At 46.8% G+C, this 10730-nt stretch overlaps 1 protein-coding gene across 5 annotated transcripts in view; it reads left to right on the top strand.

The window, feature by feature from the left end:
- Positions 1–1145: 1145 nt before the first annotated feature.
- The window catches only part of RALY (RALY heterogeneous nuclear ribonucleoprotein), a 79243-nt gene continuing 69658 nt past the window's right edge, over positions 1146–10730 (top strand). For 2 of the 5 annotated variants that reach the window (XM_045806625.2, XM_087853646.1), the window contains exon 1: positions 1150–1527. The gene's annotated coding sequence lies outside the window, so the exon portion shown is untranslated. Of the gene's footprint in view, positions 1528–2083; positions 2278–10730 lie in introns of those variants that run through there. The other 3 variants (XM_087853647.1, XM_045806651.2, XM_045806643.2) reach the window with 3 other exon arrangements.

Raw genomic sequence — 10730 nt, 5'->3', positions numbered from 1 at the left:
GGTTCTGGGGGGTAGCAATGTGAAAAATTCAATCATGAAATCACAGGTCGGCCGCATGGAGAATTTGGACAGTTCCTGGCCCTCAAGGTAGTCTATAGCTGAGGATTGAAGGGCAACGGTCTTCGTGGGTTCTTGGAAGACCCCTCCGGCTAGTCCTTGGAAGCTGGAACACTGATTTGGGTGAGAGTTTCCGACAGGAGAAATATTCAGTAGAGAGGACCACCACCCAGATCGGGTTATAAAACATTGCCCGCACCCTAGAAGGGCAAAAGTATTTGGATTTAACCTCCTTTGAAGGTGGGAGTGGCACGTCCTCCCCAAACCCAACCCAACCGCGGCCTCTCGGCCCTGTCCTAGCCTAGGTTGCGAGGACCTATCCTCGCGCAGTCCCCGCACCTGGTTCCCTGAAAGTGAAAGGACCTGAAGCTTCTTCCTACTGCGTCCCTTACGCACTCCTCGGGCACCGCCGCCTTCCCCCCCCCCCCCACTTGTTTGGGTCCCATCTCCAGGCCCCGCCCACCCCAGCACCAGCCTCGCGACCCGCCTTCGGGTCACGCCTCCTTCCGGCTCATCCCCAGAATGGCCACCTTTGGGCCCCCTCCTCCCTGTTCTGCTTCCGGGCCCGCCTCCTTCTGTCCCGCTAAAATTTTTCCTCCCTTCTGGATCTCTCTTCGGCCCCGTCTCCCGCCCCCTCTTCTAAGGGCTCCGCTTTCTCCAGCCTCGCCTCGGTCTCCCTCCACCCTTGACTCCTCCTATGGGAACGGCCTCCGTTTAGCCCCACCCACAGCCCCTCCTTTCAAGCGCGGCCGTGGCTCCTGGCTCCGCGCGGCCTCCACGGTCTTCCATACCTGCCTTGCGCTTCTCTCGTCTCTGGCATCACCACCCTCTCAGCCCTGCCCCGCCTTCGGCTCGCTTATTGGTGTAGGAGAGTCTTTCTCTCTCCCCGCCCTTAGCCCCGCCTCCCCAGGCTCCCTCCTCAGTCCCTCCTCCCTGCCAGGCCCCGCCTTCCTCTTCTCCCCGCCGGAGCTCTGGACCTTTCCAAAACGAGGCTGAGGGGGTGGGGAGAGCCCATGCGCTCGGGAAGCCGGGCAGTGTCAGGGTGGGGCTGCGGACTCCTAGCGCTTGTGTCACAGTGTCCTTCCCTGGAGACCGAGTCGGGCATGTGGAGGAAGGGCCCGGGGCCAGGGCTGGAGCGGCGGGCGGGGCCAAGCTGAGGAAAGCCGTTCAGGGCGCCCCCACCCCCGTGCTTTTCAGTGGTGCCGGCCGAGGGAAGGACTCGCGGCTGCGGGGCTCGCGCCGCTGTCAGTGCGGCGGGGCGCGCGAGCGGCGCGGGCGCAGGGCGGGCGCAGCCGAGAGAAGCTGAGGGGGCGGCAGCGGCGGTAGGGGCGACTCCCGCGCGTGTGCTCAGCTCCTCACGCCGCGGCCGGGGCCGCCTCCCTGCTTCTCCTCTCCCTCCCTTCCGCCCCCGAGTGCGGCGGCACCGCCTCCTTCCGCGCCGCGCGGCTTCCTCCAGACCTCTCGGCTCGGGTGAGTGGGGGCCACGGGCGTCTCCTTAGGGGTGCGGGGGAGTGTTCCTTGTTCCTTTTCGGCCGCCCACCTCTTCGCGAGGGTTGCTGCCTATTTTTAGAAACTCTTTTTTCAGCGATTCTGTATGTCCCGGGAGCGTGAGTAACTCCCGTCCCCCTCCCCCCGCACCTCCCCCCAAACCCCGTGTCGCTGGCCAGGCCCACCCGCGCCTGCCCCCGGCCGCCTGGCGTACCCTGGCTGCTTCCTCCTCGCGGGCCGGGCCTGGGCCAGGAGTTGGCAGGGTGGGCCCGCGCCCGCTCGGAAGTTGGAGTCTTTGTGCTCGCGCCCCGCCCCGCCCGGCGAGGGGAGGAGGGAGGGAGCGGAGCGGAGCGGAGCGGAGGCCGCGCCGGGGAGGCCTGGGCGGGCCCGACCCGGGCTCTAGCCCCGGCCCGGGCTCCTTCCGGCTCTCCCTCCCGGGCTGGGGCTGCCGGCTCCCCGAGGCGCGCAGAACTGGCCCTGCCTCGCGTCCCACGGGCCTGAGCGCCGCCTCGACCCCCACCGCTGCCGTTGCTGGGCTCGCTGCACACCTTGGGGCTCCGAGAGCAGCAACAACGCGCCCTCGAGCTGGGGCGGTGTTCCGCACTTCACGCAGCCCCCTGGGCGGCCGAGCTTCAGTTTGCCCCTCCGTAAGATGGGGGAAAGAAAGTCGCTTCGCAGGATGTTTGTGGATTTAGGGAACTAGTTTGTGAAGGAAGTGTTTAATACCAACAGGTAACATTTAATGGACTTGACTAGGAACTTCGTAAGCCTTATTTCATTGAATGCTCAGGACGGCCTCCTGGGGTTGTCCTCCCCTTACAAAAGCAGAAGTCAGGGCACGGAGAGGTAAAATAATTTGCTCCAAATCACAGTTTAGTAGCCACAGAAGTGTAAAGCCGTGGTACTAGTACCTGTTATTTATTTCTTAGTGTGAGCTTGTGTGCTTTCTTAGTGCAGAGAGGATTCTGACTTACCCTCGGGTCACTCCGTTTTCCCTGACTCATAGTATAGTGTCCACTATACTATGGATGAAATCCCATTCTGGGGATACGGGAGGTCCGAGGGGAAGGAAATTACAGTGAATGTCTTGCTAGTATTTCCCGTTAGAATTTGATGAATGTTGGGGACTCCAGATCTCAAGCACAACTGAAGTTCTCTGGGGTTTTGGCTCAAGGAAGGCTTAAGTCATTTTAACAGTGAGGTCTGTCCTTTATCTTATTTATGGCATGTTCCTCCCCTCCTCCCCCAAACCTTGCGTGTTTTCTATAGTGTTGAGATTTACAGCTTCTACTTGGGGGGAGGAGAAGCAGGAAGTGGCTCAAGTCAAGTGCTTCAACTCCCTGCCTTCAAATAGGGCTTTATTTTTCCTATTTTCCAATAAGACCCAAGAGGGGTAAAAGTGAACTAAGATTAACTTTGGCAAGTTTCTAGTTTTCCAGTGTGTTTGATTCCTATTGTGGGAAGTGTCTAAAAATCAGAGTTCCTAGGCCACATCTTGAAGGAGTCTCTTGATGTTTGCATTAGTTTCTTTGGAATCTGGAGGTCTGTTGTGCTCCCCTCTTTACAAAATTCTGGATTTAGGAGTTGTGGTATGTAGGCCCTGGAAGGGGTCTTACCATCTGGTTTAACTTTTTTATCTGCCCTAAACCTTTCACCCTGCCCTGTTAAGTGAACACTGGAAAGGGGAAGTAAGTTGTCTAAATTCACAGACTGCCTTAGTGACAGAATCAGAATTAGAATTCCCAGTCTTCTGCTTTGCAGTCCAGTAATCATTTTATTTCTGCCATCCCTTGCCACATTTTGAAGGGGCACTAAATTATTCAGGCCTTAACAGACCAGGAATCCTGAGTAAATTGAAATCTTGAGAAAGTTGTTCAGTTTCAGCCACTCTCTATGCGTCAGGTTTAGCATTAAAAGTAGGTCAGGTTTTGTGCACAGGTGTACCAATTCTCATTAGTCATTACTTTTATCGTATGGTACTTTATGGTTTATAGTACACTTCTGGAATCATACGATTTCTAACCCGGTTCTGTGAGGGACTTCTTAGAGTTTGCTTGACATCTCCTTTTTACAGCTGTAATTGAGAATTGAGACACAGCAAGGTTGGGGCACTTGATTTACTTAGGTCACCAAATTAACAAGTGGTGAGGACAGGACACCTTTCTTGGGCAGAGGATTTGATGTAGCATCATTAATGGAACCACTCATTGTGGCTGTGTGAACCTGTTTGTGTGGGGAGTGTGAGAAATGGCTGTGAAAGTGTATTGTAGTAGTGGAAATAATAGCTAACATTTATTAAGTACTTACTGGGTATCAGTTCCTGGACTAAGGACTTTCTGTGGGGTATCTCATTTATTTCTCAGAGCCGAATGTATGAATTAGGTGTTATTATCCCTGTTTTACAGAGGAGGAAACAGTCTTAGGTTATTGTGACTTGCTCAGGATCATGTAATTGATAACCACAGACAATATAACTTTAAAGCTGGTGTGGGTTTTTTTTTTACTTTTTTTTTTTTTTTTTGGTAAAAATATACATGAGGTAAAATTTGCCATTTTAACCACTTTTTAAATAGACAGTTCTCTGGCATTAAGTACTTTCACACTGTTGTGCAGCCATCACCACTAACTATCCTTGTCTAAAACTTTTTCATCTTCCCCAGCTGAAACTCTGTACCCATTAAACACTAACTCCCTATTCCCCTCTCCCCCCAGCCCCTGACAACCACCATTTTATTTTCTGTCTCTGAATTTGACTACTTCAGGTACCTCATATAAGTGAAATCCTACTTTTTTTTGTCCTTTAGTGACTGGCAAAGCTGGTACTTTTTGTGCCTCCCTTGACCTCAGGGTGCTTTGTAAATGCAAAATGATTAGTCCTTATCTGCAGTAGGGTGTGGCATGCGGCCCCAGAGCGGGAACAGAGGCCTGTTTGTACCTCTGGCTAAGCTCTTTTCCCCCTTTTTCCTCTGCTCTGTGGATTGAAAAGTTCCTTATTACGGAAGCCTTTTCTGGAGATCTGTGCTGGCCCTTTTTGTATCTTCCAAAGAGACCTCCTATCCTTGAAATAGAACCCAGAGGACTCTCCACCCTTGCCTTGTTTGCACCTGCTTTTCCGACTATCCAGGGTTTGGGCATATCGGGCTGCAGTGATCAAGAATAGCAGCGCTATGACAGCAGCTCGGATCAAAACTACTCAGAGGATGATTAAATGGATTATCTTTATGAAATGCGCTCTCTCTGCCCTCATCTTTCCATGAAGTCACACAAGAAGGATTAGCTATGGGTTCCTAGATGGTGTTTATGAATACTCACTGCTTGTAGGTGGTTAAGATGGAGTTAAATGCATTTAGCCTTTCAAAACTCCCTTAGGTTTGACTGTTTCTGTTTCTGTGTGTTTTGGAGGTGGTGGAATATGGTGTTTTTGAAGGGTAGTTCGAATTTAGTCCTGATAACCAACAGGGGGTGGGGGTGGGAGGTGTTGGAGAGATGGATAATAGGGCAGCAAACAGATCAGAACATGTTGCACTTTCCTTAAAGATCTGATGGCCTAACATTGCCCATGTATTAAGTCCAAACCCCTGAGTGCGATAATGAGGTCCGAATATGTTGAATTGTTTATTGGATGGGATCTTGTAGTTGAAGGGCTTTTAAAGTCCTGTCGACCAGTCAGCCCTCTGGCCAACATTTGAATTGGCTACTTGCTGAGATTCGGTTTCATTGGACACTTCATTATTAGAAAGTTTTCCATTTACAGAAAAATTATTAAGTATCTGCCATGCACAGTCATAGCTTGGGGATTTGAGTCTATCCAGCCTCGTGGGGGAAGGCAGGCAAGGAAACAGGCAATGTGAGAAGTGTTGTGAATAAAGATAAACACTATTAGAGCATAGAGGAATGGTAACTAACCCAGCCTTGGAGGCTTTTTCAGAGAAGTTGGCTAAGTCCAGATCTCAAGAAAAATGGAGACATAAGGCAGGAGGAAAAGAAGAGATTGGAGAGTTGAGAAGGAGACAAAGATAAGATTAGGCAGAAGGAATAGCAAGTCTAGAGATGGTGGTGGTAATAGTTGAGACTTTTGGCCATTTCCTTTATCAGGTTCTACTCTAATATTTTACTGTGTGTTAATTTTTTCCTATAACCACCCCAAGAAGTACATACTGTTATTCCCATTCTGTAGGTGAGGAACAGACCCAGAGGGATTAAATACATCTCTCATATTTCTCAAGATTCCTGGGTGGAGCATAAAGCAAATGATGGGTGGATGTGGCAAGAGATTAGGTGAGACGAGTAAGGTAGGTAGAGCAGAAGCCAAGTCATGAAGGGGCCTTGTTGCCCTGGTTGAGGAATTTGGACTTCATTTTGAGGTGAGGGGGGCCATGCTCCTATGGGCATTTTAGAAGGATATCTCTGGCTACCTGTTCGGGGAGTGGTTTGGAGGGCTAGAGCACCATGGGCAAAAAGACCGGTTAGGGGGAGGCTGTTGTGGTAATACAGGAGGAGAGGATGGTGTTTCAAATGAATGAAGTGTATGTGTAGAAGGAATTGAACAGTGAGACACAAAGATTATTGGTGTGGAGAGTCATCAAGTTTGACTTCTAGATTTCTACCTGGTGCAGTTGTATAGATGGGGATGCTGATTACTGAGGTGAAGACATAGGAGAGGAGGTGGATTTCTCATGCAGGGTTGTCTTATATCTGCTTTCATTTACTTTCTAGTTATTGATTCTAGTTCTCCATGGAGGGGTGGGGGTGGGGGTGGGGGTGTGGGTGAGGGACGGTATTGCACAACATACCTGGTAACTATTCCTGGCTGAATTGGATGATGTAAACACTAGTTAAGAAAAGGAGGAAATATTAGATCCCAGACATTTAGGCCCTGCATAGCTCTGAAAACTGCTTATGTTAGGCTTACATTTTTTCTAGACAATGTCCTTTGGTACTGAGACTCTCTCTATCTGCTAATGTGGCCCTCTCTGTCACCTGTGTTTACTACCTGCTAGGCACTGGGAAAACAAAGTACCATGTAGCTTCAGGAGCTTGCATCCCGAAAGCAGCGGATCTCAGTAGCTTAGATAACAGTGATGGAGTTAGAGGGTGGGGTGGGGCAGGTCAGGATGGAGAGGGACCATGAGGGATTTTTTTGGGGACAGGAGTCAGGAGACCCTGCTCTGTACTCCAGTCTTTTCGTCAGGTGGCAAAGGTCCAGGTTTATTCATCTGAATAATGATAGAAAATAATGACTAGATTGACTATAAGGGTCCCTTCTAGCAATAACATTTTATGATTCTAGATGATGATTTAGATAGTATATCTCTTGGAGAGGCATTTTCTTTCCTCCTTTCTCTCTTCTCTTTTTTTTCTTAGGCAGTGGCAGGGGAAAGAGTAGAGGTAGGATTTTCACATGAATGTCTATAAAAACCTAGTTTTTAAAAATTTTAGCTTCATGTATAAAATGTATAACTGGAAGGGGGAGAAGATGACTAGTAATGTTAGCCTGCTGACCTACAACAGCCCAGTAGGTTCTGTAAGGAAAGTTTCAGACCCAAAGTGGCACAAAGCACTTAGACTCTCAGGATTGGGGGTGGGGTGGGCAGTGGGATAAGCTGGGAACCTAGTCATGAGCCTGAGGATCATTTCAGTCTGGTTCCTGCTACTAACTCAGTTTGTGGGCTTGGCCAACTCCTTTCCTTTTCTGGCCAGCCCTGTTTCATCATAAAATAGTCTCAGACCTCCCTGAAATTTTGTAAAAGACCGAAAGGGTGGGAGTCGGAGAGAAAAAAAGGTTTAGAGGTCCTTCTCTATTCATTTTCGTCTCCCTGCTTAAGTGAATAACTAGAGATGGGCATCTGCCCAAGTATCTTTATTATCTTTTCTGTTTCTACAACCTCTTCTTTTTCCTTGGTTTTAGTGTTTTTCTGTTACTTCATAATGGACTTCATGTGAATAAATGGGCTATACCTCATCAGAGGAGGGGGGAAGGTTGGCATATTATCACTAGGTTCTAGTTTATATCCCCAAAAGGTCATTCAGGCTGTCCACTGCCCTTTGCTCTCCATGCAGGGATAAGGGTAGGGAGATTATGGTTGAATATGTAGATTTTTAGGAGGCTCAGACACATGTATTTGGAGTGCTCCACTCACTTACTAAAGTGCAAGTCTCGCCATTCTCCCAGCATGCCCAGTGTGGTTCCACTGGGGGAAATAGCAGGCATTTGATGTTTTCCAAAGACATGTAAATTGTAATTACCTGCTACTCTCTGGGATCTCAGTCTTCCTGTCTAAAACAACAGGGTTGAACTAAATAATCTTGAATGATATTTTTACCTCTTAATAGTATGAATTTCTGGTTTTACATAAGTGGCTTCAGAATTCATCTCTGGAAGGAGAAAGGGCTTTGTTAGAGCATTGAGAATATGTCAGAGGGCTAAAAATTCTGAGTTCACAGATACCTTTTAGTATATAAACAGATGGATATTGCTTTTTAGAGTGGACAGATTGCTGAAAAATTGCTTGTGAGATGAATTTATCAAATTGTCTGCCGAGTTCCATTATAAACTTGGAGCTGTTGTCCCATAGACAAACTTGGAGTCTAAGACTATAAAAAATTATATTTAAAATATGTAGCAAACTGTTTAAAATCATAGAATAAAGAGAAAATTAAAAAAAAAAAAACACTAAAAGATGCCCAAACAGTACTAGGGCTGGAAAAACACTAGGCCAGAAATTTGCATTTCCTTAGAGCTTTAGCATTATGAGGTAGATACCTCTGCTGAGGTTACCTGGCCCTTGAAATGCCATCTGTAGAGAGTGAATAGTTCTGTTTATTTGTCGAGGTAAGAATCATTGCTTTCTTCCAAGTAATTATTCTCTTTTAGAAGGCCAGGCTTATAAGCTTAATATTATGGGCCAGGTTTTCTTCATTCCAGAGGCATTTATGTGGTATTTAGCAGTCTCCTGTTTGTTTTATTAAGGATTTTACTAAGCCTAGTTAAAGGTATTGTTTGCATGGTGTCTGTTGATCTGTTTGTCTAGTTTTCTTTGTAATTCTTTATGCCAGTGAAAGCAAGCTCAGCAGTAGATTTAAAAGAATCATTTCCATAACTCATTATTTCTCTAGGTCTGGGTTTCCTTTCTGAAAGTATGATCATGCTACAGTGAGAAGTCAAATGTTGTTCCCTGCTTACACAGACCATTTTAAGGCTTTGGGACTTTGTTTTTCCAGATAGCTGAAAGCTGGCACTGAGTGATGGTGTTGTTAATATAATAATGATAGCTATGCCCGAATCAGTTGAACACAAGAATATCTTTTCTTCAGACCTTAAAGACTCACCCTAAATTGATTTTCACACCAATTAAAATCAACTCTTACTAAAATTAGGGTCTTGGTAGAGTTACCATGTTAAGTAGGTTACCTAGATGCTGTAGCATGATGATGCTTGTGTAGCTGCTTTCCATCCCAAAGTTCAATCATTCATTTCCAGGAATTTGGAGTACCTGCTGTGTTCTCTCTATGGAGAACATAAAAACCAAGCAGGACATGATTCTTGCCCTCAAATTACTTTCAGTTTTGAGAGGGAGACAGAGAAGTACAATAGATCATAGCTGGTTCTTATTCTTGCCGCCTTGGCCCAGATATTTGGGTTGAGGGTTAAGACTAGAAATAGAATTGGTGGATGTATTACTACGCAAAGAGACCTGTTTGAATATGACTTCCAACGTTTAGATAGATTCATTTATTTGAGAGAGAGAGAGAGAATGTGCACGCCTTCGAGCGGTGGGGGGTCAGAGGGAGAGAAAGAATCTTGACGCGGTCTCCCCACTGAGCACGGAGCCCAACGAGGGCCTCAGTGCCAGGATCCTGAGATCATGACCTGAGCTAAAATCAAGAGCTGGCCACTTAACCAACTGAGCCACCCAGGTGTGCCCTCCCTACCTTTATTTTGCCTCCCTTTATCCTCTATTGCTGAGATGTCCCACATGCAGTGTGTAAAGTGAAGAATGTTAAGGTAGGGGACAACATTGTCCTGCAGGTTTGGGTGTCCAGACATCTGCCTAGTGCTTTCCCTATTCTCCTCACATCATTCTCTGGCTGGCTTCCAGAAAGATTTGGTATTGTCTAGGTTCTTATTTAGGAAGGAAGAAAATTAAGTTTCATATTGAATTATTTTAAGTTTTATTATACTCAGTTTTGAAATAAAATAGTTCTCTATTTTGCCTGCAAGTGAATTATTTGAGGTGTGGTTTCTGGCATTTGCTCAATTTGTGACTTACTAGTTGTGATTAAATTGTGATTCTTGAAGCCCACTGCCACTGTCTGTGCCAGCCTTCTTTGCCACTTTGCAGCACAGAGCCCTTAGGAAATGGAGGGACTGTTGAACTTACCCTGATCTTGAAGGGGTCTTCCTCTTTCCTGGTGCCTACACTCAAAAAAGTTTTTTTGGATGCTGTGTTGTGTTCATAATTTCTTCCAACAATTTAGCATTGTCTGTGAGGTCTAGAAGAAGAGGAAATATGCCTGTGCCTGTTCTTGAAGATTGCGGACAGTATTGAAATCAGTCATCCAAACTGTATGGAGCCCACCTAGTGCCTTCTTGGTGCTCTGAGGGATGTAAACATGTATAGCATATTCTTGCCTTCAGGAAACGTGTGGTCTCTTTGGGAAATAAGATTATCATGAATATGTATCTGACACTATGGCAGTTCGGTGTAGATAGCTTGATTTGGAAGAATAAGGCCTACTCTTGTTCCCTGGCACTAATTTTCCCAGGTAAATTGAAATAAGTCATTTTTCCTCTTGGAACCTCCATTTTGTCATCTATAAAATGGGTTTAATGTTCCATGTCTTAACTTCCTCACAGTGTTATTGTGAGGAGCAAGTTAGATAATGTTACTAAAAGTAAAAAAGTACATTATAGAACCAGATGATGCAATTTATATGTGAAGAATACATGAGCCATTTGTCAGAGTTAATAGGTAAATGGCAGAGTTTTCCATAGAAGGGGAGATCTCTTTGGGCTGGAGTGATCAGGAAGAGGGGTCTGAATCAGCCTCTAGGATTGGAGAAAAGAATGATGGAAGCATTTAGACAGGGGCAGTGATGAGGCAAAAGGCTAGGAAAAACTTCAGGGGGAGCAGTTAGTGTTCTCCAACGTCAAGTCACAGAGTAGGCATATGTTCAGCTTTATT

Source organism: Ursus americanus, chromosome 22, assembly GCF_024610735.1.
Source record: "Ursus americanus isolate L20-20 chromosome 22, mUrsAme1.1.p, whole genome shotgun sequence".
NCBI lineage: Eukaryota > Metazoa > Chordata > Mammalia > Carnivora > Ursidae > Ursus > Ursus americanus.
This window is presented reverse-complemented; position numbering and strand designations above follow the sequence as displayed.